Source organism: Cryptotermes secundus, unplaced genomic scaffold (genome assembly GCF_002891405.2).
Source record: "Cryptotermes secundus unplaced genomic scaffold, Csec_1.0 scaffold15, whole genome shotgun sequence".
NCBI classification, from domain to species: domain Eukaryota; kingdom Metazoa; phylum Arthropoda; class Insecta; order Blattodea; family Kalotermitidae; genus Cryptotermes; species Cryptotermes secundus.
The window spans coordinates 786,064-797,935 of record NW_019721514.1 but is presented as its reverse complement, the minus strand read 5'-3'; positions in this window follow the sequence as shown (position 1 = coordinate 797,935).

Here is an 11,872-nt window from a genome sequence, read left to right as displayed (position 1 = left end):
AGTATTTGAAAAATGGACGTTACCATCCGTTGCCTAGATTACCATGGCGCTATGAATTATGGGAGATGATGTAATAATTCCGTCCAGAAAATATTACTAGTGCCGAGGTCAAGAAGGAATTTCCAATTCCCCATATGCGTTTATGGCAATCTTTATCAAAATCAAATACTTGTTTTAGGGAAGTTTCTGAAAACAATTTAGTAAATTGTGTTTCTAATATAAAATCTCTCAAAACCTCAGATGTATACTTGGAAAATAATTCTCCGAATTATTTCAATCACCTGCCTCGGGGATACAATGACTTCACGTTTATTACAACAGAAGTTACAGAATTACGCGAAAACAAATCAAGCAATAAATTATTGATGTGTGATTGCGCCGTGTGTTGTAAAGTTATGATCCTATTTTCCTCATAAAACTTCAGATGTTATTCATAATCGTGGTTCTCTTTCCGGTTCTTCCAATAAATCTCCTTCAAAATATTCATCTCGTCCTCGAAAATCTGTTCTTTTGGTAAACATTCCCTCACGGACTCTCAGGACTCTGACAGCGTTTACAAATAATCACTGGGATCTCTCTGCAGTATAAACTGTTGGGAAATTCTTGAGTAGCTGCGTAACTGGCGACTTCTCGAGTAGGACTCGGCTACATTGCTTGTCATTTTGACAGTTTGTGATTCTACGCAAAAATCTGTATACATTTCTCCGTCACAGCCTACATTACAGGTACTGTTTGCTCAGCTAGAGCTGAAACGTTTCTTTTCTGTGAGGGACTTGATTGCTTCCACTCCCAGAGCAGCTGAAACCAGAGACGGAGGTATGCCTGTTTAGAAAGTCTTCAGCGTTGACAACGACATAACAAATAATGAAAAATGAAGACCGCGTAGCAAAAGGAATTATTTAGCTCAGCGTGTTTCTGCAGTTACTTCACTTCAATGCAATTATTATTCATTTCGTCTTTATTTACATTTATTCCGGCAATTAATATCTTCGACTCCTTCATGGAGCTGAGTCCTTCTTGAGAAGCTGTCAATTCTGCAGCTATTAAATAATTTCGCAACATTTTCTGGAACCCGAAGGTTCATTACCGTGTTCGCAAGAGCCCTCCACAGGTCCCTATCCTGACCCAGATCAATCCAGTCCATACCATCCCATCCTATCTCTCTAACATTCAGTTTAACTCTTTCACCCACCTACGTCTTGGTCTTCCTACTGGTCTCTTTTCTTCTTGCTTTCCCACCATCATCCTATATGCATTCCTCTTCTCCCCCATTCGCGCTATGTGCCCTGCCCATCTCATCCTTCTTGACTTGATTGTTCTAATTATAGCACTTGACGTAGAGTACAAGTTATGAAGCTCCTCACTGTGCAGTTTTATCCAACCTCCTGTCACTTCATCTCTCTTCGGTCCAAATATTCTCCTCAACACCCTGGTCTCAAACACCATCAGTCTGTGTTTCTCCCTTAATATCAGAGACCAAGTTTCACACCCATACAGAACCACAGGCAAAATTATAGTTCTGCATATTCTAATTGTTATGCTTTTAGACATCAGACGATAAGACAAAAAGTTCTGGACTGAATGGTAGCAAGCATTACCTGAATTCAGTCTCCTCTTAATTTCCTACTGAATCAGGTTTTGATTTGTTATAATCATTCCCAAATATCTGAACTGTGTCAATTTTCAAAACATCTGTTTCACATCTTTATGTCATGATTTTTCCCTGCATTCTGGTGAAGAGACAACAATATATATTTAGTTTTCTCTGTGTTTATTTGAAGACCAACCTCCTTACTAGCGTCAGTTAATGTTTGTGTGTTTCTTTTTATGGTATCTATATTATCATCCAGTATATTCCAATCATCAGCATAGACCAACAGCTGATATATCCCATTTAATTTCAGCCGCACCAAGTTTTCCTGTACTTTCCTAATGGTATATTCTAAAGCAAAGTTGAAAAGCAGTGGCGATAAAGCATCTCCTTGTTTTAGACCATTCTGGATAGGGAAATTTATCAGACAAATATTTACCTATACGGGCTTTACCATACGTTTCGTTTAAACACAATTTAATAAGCCTAACTAGTTTCATGGGTACCCTAAACTCTATCAGAATATTGTAGAATACTCCCCTCCTAACTGAATCATAGGCTTCCTTGAAGTCTACGAATATCCGATAAGAATAATAAATTATAAATTTCCATCAAAACTATTTTGGCGTGTCATGGAGAGTGATTATAGACGGGGTTTCGGATTGGATATTGGATTTATTGACCACTTATACGCATGACTCGGTAATACAAGCAATTACAGCGCCCTAACTCCTCGGCACGGACCACCGCAGAAACCCTCGTTTCCAACATTACTTCTATTGTTACATGCGTATCCGTTGCCGCAAGAATGTGTTTACTGAGCCGTTGCCTAGGAACGAATGTTGTTTCAGATCCGTTCGTTAGCAATGGCTTTTTCTCTAGCTCCACAATTCTTGCTTTAAGCAAATATGCCACACTATTAAATTTATTTAAATTATGTTAGCACAAATGGAAACATATTACAACTGTTTTCCTCAGACACACTGCTAAATCTCCTTCCGTTATTTGTGACCGTATTTTGGTTGTGATACATTGCAGTGAGAATAGCAAAGCAAGAAGAAAGTAAATTCTCTGCTTCAATTTCCGAAAAGAGTCCTGAAACATTTGAGATCACTGGCGGTCCTATAGAGTGTGGGCATTAAGGGGGCTCCCTGGATCTCTGCAATGACGGTAACTCAGTCCTGTGACTATGGCAGCACAGGATTTTGCCCACGGGGCGCAAAGCAACACTGACATCCCCAGCGGATACAGGCCCCATTTGCAAATCAGACACAGGCGACTGGTAGCGACCGATGCAAGATCCGTGACCATGAAGCAAGAAAGAGAATTCAAGATTGTCATTTTACAATTGACTGATGACCGACAGAAGCCGTGTCTTCTGCAGACCAGGCATTTGCAATGCAGTGCCAAACCCCAATGAGGGAGACACTGTGCTACAATTCGTAAGGTCGCAGGTTTAATTCCAGATGAGATCATTGGATTTTTTTTAATTTACCTAATCCTTCCAGCCGCACTATGACCCTGGGGTCGACTCAGCCTATAAGAGAAACGAGTACCATGAATCTTCCTGGGAGTAAAGGGCAACAGGAGCGTAAGGCTGGCAACCTCACCGCCATCTGTGTTAGCCGACTGTCTAGAAAATGTGGAAGCCTCGACATCTCACAAACCTATGGGCCTCCACGACCTGTTACAGGGATATCCTTACCTTTATGAACACCTTATGTCAACTGGCAGTCAGCAGTAACTTTGTGGAAAATTGAGTCGGCAAGAAAATCGATTATGAGGGTCTCTTAAATATTCTCTGACGTTCATTTCTTCGGCAACTGTTTCTCTTCACTTTGTTTTTGATTTTTGTGATTTCATAATTTCATGTTTTATATTTTTCATATCTTCTTACGTCTATGACATAGCATTGCCCGTGCCAGGTTGTTACCACAAGTTCTCATTATATCGGCCCAGTTTCATGAAATTTTGTATCTTTCCTGCTAATGAGTGGTCCCAATTGTTAAGTTCGTCCCATACTATGATTTGAACCGAAATTGATCTTGATTCGTTTCCCATGTAAAGATATAATAACCTTTTTCATGCCTGTCATCATCATAAGGGTGAACCCAGTAAGCATCTCCTCTTCTGGATTCCTCCTCTTTCTCCAACCCCCCGCCAGATAACCGCCGGTGGCTTAGCGTGTCCTGAGAGAAAGCTTCTCTCATTGGAGACCCATTCCTACGTAAACTGTGGAGCAACCGCCAGAAGGCCAGTTTTCTCTACTTACACACATGCAACTGGCTTTGCGTTGAAAAATTGGAGTGCTTCAAATTGAGTTACCCTGGTGTACACCCGGACCTAAAAAAACCGTAATAAATTTGATATATTTGAAGTTCATAAAATGTTTTATATTAAATTAATCATAATGTCTACTAGTGATCATCATGCACACGAACGGTTAATTAACTTTTGTAATTACTCTTACTTACTTACTCATGGAGCTGAGCCCTTCTGGAGGAGCCGCCAATTCTGCAGCTACTCAAGAATTTACCAGCATTTTATGGAACCCGAATGTTTATTACCATGTTCACAAGAGCCCTCCATTGGTCCCTATCCTGAGCCAGATTAATCCAATCTATAATATCCAATACTATCTCTCTAAGATCCATTTTAATATTGTCCACCCACCTACGCCTTGGTCTTCCCTGTGGTCTCCTTCCTTCTGGCTTTCCCACCAATATCCTATATGCATTCCTCTTCTCCCCCATTCGTGCTACATGCCCTGCCCACCTCATCCTCCTTGACTTGATCATTCTAATTATACTTGGAGAAGAGTACAAGTTATGAAGCTCCTCATTATGCAGTTTTCTCCAACCTCGTGTCACTTCATCTCTCTTCGGTTCAAATATTCTCCTCAACACCCTCAGTCTATGTTCCTCCCTTAATGTCAGAGACCGAGTTTCACACCCATGCAGAACCACAGGCAAATTTATCGTTTTAATAATTCATATTTAAAAATGAAAATACCCCAAAATTTATTCCTGCCTATGGTTCTGTATGCGTGTTAAACTTGAAGGGAAGCGAACAGACGGGGTGTGTTCCGTGCAGTATGGTGAGGAGTATAACAAGTTTTCCCTGTGCTTAATTAGATAAGCACTATGCCTTGAAGACGTATGGGGAGTGTAAGGCTATAGATCCATCTTTTTTGTCCTTGGCACTAGATGGAGATGGTTGGTCGTCTTCACGCTCCGGCCTCTTTACCTTGGAGAAAGAGCCCCCAGTACCAACTAGAATCGAAATCCGGCCATCCAGCCTGTAGCACGTCTCTATACCGACTGAGCTGTGGTGAGGAGAATATTAAGACTTAAACGGAAGGATGTAACAGGAGGTTGGTAAAAATTTCATAGTGAGAACTTTCATACTTTGTACTTCTCGCTAAGTATTACTGGAACGGTCGAATCAAAGATGTTCATTTGGGAAAGACACGTAGCACGCATGAGAGAAAAGGAAATGCGTGCAAAATTTTAGCGGAGGAACTTGAATGAAACAGACTACTAGAAGTCCTTTAAATGGATCTTAAAAATTAAGACTAAATTTACTGACTGAATTATCTTAGTCAGAATAGGGATCAGTGGCGGGTTCGCGATTGTGAACTTCCGGGATTCACAAAACAATTGGAGTTACTTGAGTGTGAGAGCAACTATTAACTTTTCAAGAAAGACCTGATTTTTGTAATTCGCTTAGTTTGGGGGTGGAGTCCAACTGGGTCCACTCGGCTCGGCGGCCACTGATTGGCTTATTGTAGCGTGCCCCGGGTGATTATGATGATGGAGAATTTTGTGGCATGAAGATTGGCACGGGAAACCGAAGTACTCGGAGAAAATCTGCCCCAGCGCCACTTAGTCCACCACAAATCCCACTTGACCAGACCCGGGCCGCCGCGGTGGGAAGCCAGCGACTAACCGCTTGAGCTATGGCGCGCCCTAAGAAACACCTAAGTCTATGGAGATAATTTAATTATTATTTTTTGGTAAATTAATTCCTGAAACGTCACCATGTAGAAGGAAAGTAGACATTGTGTGCTGTTCCCAACTATTCTTGTCTATTGACAAAATGTTATCGCCTTCTCTCTAAGAAGATTTCTCTGCGTGACGTTAATGTACACTCATGTAGGCCATACACTAATCTTATTGTCTTTCATGAAGGGAGAATGTGAAATTGGATCTATTGTCATTACTTGTTTGGAAACTTACGTAGTCAAGTTTCGAACCAAAGGTCACGGCCCGAGGTTACTTTTCGCCTAAACGGACTTCAATTTCACTAATTGCAACTCTGTATGATCTTCATTTCTGGTTCATGAGGATAAAAAAGAATAGACTAATTCTTCTGGCTTGCGCTTTGTTTGATGAATTTCTCATACCTGTCAAAATCAACTGTAATGATGAGACGAAGCATTGAATATGACGATGGCATATTGAAAGTTTTAGTACGTAGAGAAAGCTGTTTGCAGATGGCGTGCGTGATGTTTGGGGAAAATATTCCGGATCTCAACATGTGCTAGTGTTCCACGCTGTAAATTGAGTTATGTAAGGGAACTTGCGGTAATTTCGTGTCTCATAAATTTGTAACTATGTGTGCTAGCGTATTGACCCGTCTTACTTTCGTTACCACCATTCAACAGCGAAAAATACGTTCTCAGATCGTTAGGGAGGAGGAAGTGTTCAGTTAAATTAGTTCAATTTCACTTCCTCGATGTGTAGGCGCAGATTGCTGGAATATCAAGCAGGTCTAGAATTGGAACGACGTCACTAAATGCGTCATCATCGTGTACTACGCGGGCTGGGAAGCTGATATATTTTTAAGTTAAGGACTTAAAAAAGTAAAGCTATCCCTGTAGAAGGCCGTGAAGGCCCATAGGGTTGTGAGACGTTGAGGGTCCCACTTTTCAGTTATCCTAATCCTTCCAGCCGCACTAGGCCCTGGGGTTTACTCAGCCTCTAACGGAAATGAATACCAAGTTAAGGACTTAACATTAAGAAAAGTTTATCTGTATACTGAAGAAAGCAGTCTTCTTGGATATGGCACCGTGTAGATGTGGTGTTAACCGACATTTCGGAGGAACGTATCGCCTCCATCTTCAGGATAGAAGGAGAAATCAGAAAATCCGCAAGCGAAGGGACAGTGAGAACCGGTGCAAGCAGACTGGACTGATGTTGGAAATAAACTCAGCTATGTGAGAGCATGTGGACAAGTCAACATGGGAAATCAGTGGAGGGGGAGAGGGGCTGGCTCTGGGACAGAGCCTGAACAAGGAATAAATTAGCCCACATAATTGCCCCAAGTGTTGCAGTCTACGCAGTTGCATCCTTCTATTCAGTGATTTCTCGGCAGTTGTCGTATGTGTTACTCATTTCCTCTGGCTGTGCTTCTGCCTTTCTTACATATTCTTCAGGTTCTGTGGTGAGCTGTCGAATTTTTAACAGACAGTAGCAGTTAAAGAACTCAAAATTACCACATAGTTTCGGTTATCTCATCCTTTTGTATTGGACGCAAACTGCAGTTTATTTTATATAAATTATCTATATTGGTTTCTCAAACGGTGGGACGCGCCTCATTTGTGGGACTTCTGTGTTAGCAAAATGGGACTTAAGGCCTCGAATGCCGCGCCATAGCTCAAGTGGTTAGTCGCTGACTTCCCACCGCGGCGGCCCGGGTTCGTTCCCGGGTCTGGTCAAGTGGGATTTGTGGTGGACAAAATGGCGCTGGGACAGGTTTTCTCCGAGTACTTCGGTTTCCCCTGCCAATCTTCATTCCACCATTTGCCCCACAATCACCCTCACCTTTCATCTGGGGCTGGTACAGTAGGCCAGAAGTGGCCGCAGTACAAGGGACTTAGTCCGACCCCACTAGCAATAAAAAAAGAATAATAAGGCCTCGTTTCAACATAAAATTCAGTTAGACATATTTGTTTATGCATTCTAAACACAGGCTACTCATTAATATCTCGCCGTACTTTTATTTTTGTTAGCGAAACTGTTCTGTTTAATCAAAAACATCAGCAGATATTTTACGTGATATCTAAGTCATTACTGCGAACCTGGTATCGTCATATAGCGACACAGATCGTTACGTCATTAGGAAGTTACTCGATTGTATATTCAGTGCATGATGGGAATAAAATTCGCCATTTTGAGAATCACGTTGTACGCTTAGGATTTCTTTCCGCAAGTTGTATGACGTACCATAAGATATTTCTTGCGCCCACGTTAAATTCTGCAAGTTCAAAATAGCCCATAAAATTCTTCCTCGGAGCAGAGTGAAAGTTGTGATGACCGAATTACACGGTGGACCGTCAGGAAGGATATCAACAAAACCCTGAATAAATTTCGGCAGAGGTTGTATTGGCTTCGGGCAAGAAGCGTTATTAAAAAAACATTGTTCCGACAGTGTGACACCTCTGAAGCCAGCCACGGACCAGAAATCAGGGACAAATTCTCCAGTACAATGTGGGGGCTCCGTTCGAAAGGATGTAGCACGACCCTTCCCAAGGAGCAACCAAGGAAACCGATACCTTCTAATCACAATCGATTATTTCACAAAATGGCCGGAAGTCTACGCCATTCCAAACCAAGAAGCTTCAACAATAGCGGAAAATCTAGCCACCAACTTCTTCTGACACTTCGGGATACCTCGGGAGTTACATAGTGACCAGGGTTGTAACTTCGAGTCTCGTCTGCTGCAGATAGTTTTACAGCTCCTCCGAGTGAGCAAAACGCGCACCACACCCCTGCCCACACACAGTCGGACGGCATTGGTGGATCGCTACATCAAGACAGTCGAAGAACACCTACGAAAGTTCGTGGCACAGCGGAGGCACTGACACGAGGGATTACCCCGCTTTTTCATAGCTTACAGAGCATCCACTCACGACACTAAGGGCTTGGGCCCAGCCAGCTTAGTGTTCCGGCCAGAAATTCGACTGTCCTGCAACCTGCTGTCTGGGGCAGCGCCAAACAAAGAACGACACGCAACCCATCATGCGGCAGACTTAGGGGATCATCTACATGACATCCAAAATTATGTCCGTCGACACCTGTAGCTGGCCAGTGACCAAATGGAAACTCAGTACAGTAAACTAGCCAGCTGCGCAGGTTACCACGAAGGCGACAGAGCGTTGCTCTCGTCCAACCCGCACGAAAGCGAAATCGCCTAAACTCCAACTTTCATGGGAGGGCCCATACAATGTAATCACCCGAAATAACGATGTGGTATATAGGATCCAGAGAAACCGGCTCGCACTTTATCTGGGAGCTGCTCGGGACGAGCGGCCTTAAGAAGGGATCACGTTTCTTCCATTATTGTGTTCTCGTTGCAAGGAAGCAAATTTTCTACCAAGCTCTTCCCTAACAACGGGTGTTGTACTGTTGCTTGTTTTCACCGCAGTTCCTTGGTATCGGGTTTATATGTCGCAATAAAGTATAGTATCTCTCTTTTCCCATGATTTTCCCTTTCATTTGCTCTTCTATTATTATTCTTCCTTACCTCTCTCTCTTTATACTTCGTACCACATTATAATCACACTTCCAGGTTCGAAAAGATTTTGACTCAGAAGGTGGATTTTCGTAACCTCGCACTAGTTGTGACCCTCATGAACTAGAACAAGCACGGATGGTCGTGGATCTGCACGAGTTGCTTCGGTCACGAATATCACGTCATGAAGAAAGTGATCACAAGTCGTTTTATTCAGTCACTTCCTTCCATTCGTAAAATTAAAAATGGGACATAACGGGAGAAAGCATAAGGCCTGAACGAAATCCTTTTTCATGCAACCAGCCAAATGCCGGGGCAGAGAAGAAGCCCCAATTTAAAGACCAAGGATTTGATAATGTGCTGCGTGGTAAGAGCTACCACATCCCTGACGAGCTGGTGATAGATGAGTACAAAATAATGGTGGTTGCTGATTATGAGGTTGAAACCGAGGAAAATGCGAAGATAACTTCCTATAATGCCACTTTGTCCACCATGAATTTCATACGAATACACCAGGTACCGNAAGGGGACGGGCAAGTCGAGTATTTTCCTGTCGTGGGTTTTTGTAAAAAAAAAAATAATAAGAAGTTGGGGGAAATTTTAAGTTATCAAATATTGTTACCAGAAATTAAAATTATATTAGTGAATGTATTCTCGTGTTCTTGATACCCTGCAGTGATCAGTAGAATTTTCCTTCAACGGCATCGACGTCAGTTTATAAGCTGGTATTCAGGTTGGTTACTCGTAAGGTAAGCAGGAAAGTTATTGCTGTGCTTAATTAGTTAAGCACTATGCCAGTGGAGGTATAGCTCCATCTCTCTTGATCTCGTCACTAGATGGATGCGAGATGTTAGCTTCATGCTTCTGCCACTTCACCCCTGGAGAAAGAGTCACAGCTACCCACTGCATAAAATACTTGATGGGTCCCAAGTTCGGTCTGGACGCTGTGGAGAAGAGTAAAACCTTGCACTGCCGGTGCTCGAACCCAGGCGGTCGAGCCTGTATACCGTGGCTGGTATATCGGTATATAAATAGACGTTCATTATAGAAATAAAAATACTGCAGCTGGTTGATTTAGTGAAGTTTTCGGGCAGCGAAATAGTTCAGCATGAAATTAAATTTCAAATTTTCAGAAACTTCTGTAACATCAGTCAGCTATTTTCTCAGCTACCAATTGTTTGCATTCAGTAGGTCCTCACTCACGTTATCGTGGTCATCCTAAGTCCCCGCAAGCACGTGACGTTGGAGTTACAAACACTGTTGTTAAGTAAATTACAAATATATAAACTGCAAAATCACAAGTACAATTGGTTTGCGGTCTTATTTCATTAATACTGCTCGTAAATGCGGTGTAATCTTCTAGGAGACCAAATCCGACGTTTCGGAGAGAGTCTCCAATTTTTCAGAAACAGTTTTCGAGACTCTATTATCAATGAAGGGTAATATCTTCTGGTCGACGTTTCGGAAGAACATATTGCCTCCATCTTTGGGGTCGAAGAATAGGTCGAGCAAGAAACTAGCGCGAAATCAGGTGGCGAGCAGAGCAATATGTTCCTCCGAAACTTTGGTTAATTTCCAACAGACTACACGGCGTTATATCCCAGAAGATAGAACTCTTCATAACCACAGGCGTGAGAACCTCAGGTCCTAAATGCCGAGGAAGTAAACAGGCAGTACACACCTCACGTATTGCGTCATGTCGCTTTATGCCAACGATATACTCGTGTGACATCCAAATTCGTCAAATTTCTCTAAATCCTATTCAAGATATCGGCATTTTCTCTGATCGGCGATTGTCCGTTTTCCGAAGAGATTTCGAGAAATTACTTACGTGTTCGATCACTGTGGTCGCGGTGCAAGGGCCAAGAAGGCCCACCCCTTATACATTCATACGAGTTCGTTTCTTGATAATGTTATTAGATTTTTCGATTGACTTAATCCTTCCAACCGCACTATGGCCCTGGGGTCGACTCAGACTAATAGAAACGAGTACCAAGAATCTTGCAGAGGGTAAAGGGCGGCCGGCGCGCAAGGATGACAATGTCACCGCCATCTGTGAGCCGATTGTCTAGAGAATGTGGGAGCCTCGACGTCTCACAAGCCTATGGACCTCCACGACCTGTTACAGAGGTAACTTTACCTTTTCCTCACCTTTTTTACTTAATAGTTTGTTACGAACACGTTTTTAACTGTTGCTAGTATGAGAAACTGTGCAGTGGAGACATGGCTCTCTTTCGTACCAGTAACCATAGAGACCGCTGATGTTGCATAACGGAGCCTTCCCAAATAAGTAATTACAATTCATCGTTTTTTTGTTGATTAGAGCGCGATACGGTTGGAAGTTGAATCATCGGCGTTCGAAGAACTTCCTTAACATGGTGACTAAATTAAGAACTGCGCTGCCACTGTCATCATTTCATTTTGCGATATTCTGCTGAAATCTCTTTCCACATCCTCATCTTCCATTGGTAAGCAAGCGCAGCAAGAAGCCAGCAAGAAACCTTTCTTGTCTCCTGCTTCATGCTGGATTCTTGCTTTAAGTTTTCTTTGACCCTGAATATTGAGGCGACATGTTCCGAAACGTCGATTTACTTTCAATGAACTACATGGCCTTGTATGCCAGAAGATATAACTCTCCAGATCTATGCATTGTAGCGTGTAGATTCATTGCTATGCAACGGCAGCGAAATGGGCGGATATACCAGGTCCGTTTCCGGACAACGGCTACGTAAACACGTTCCCGTTGCTAGACAGCAAATCCTTAAT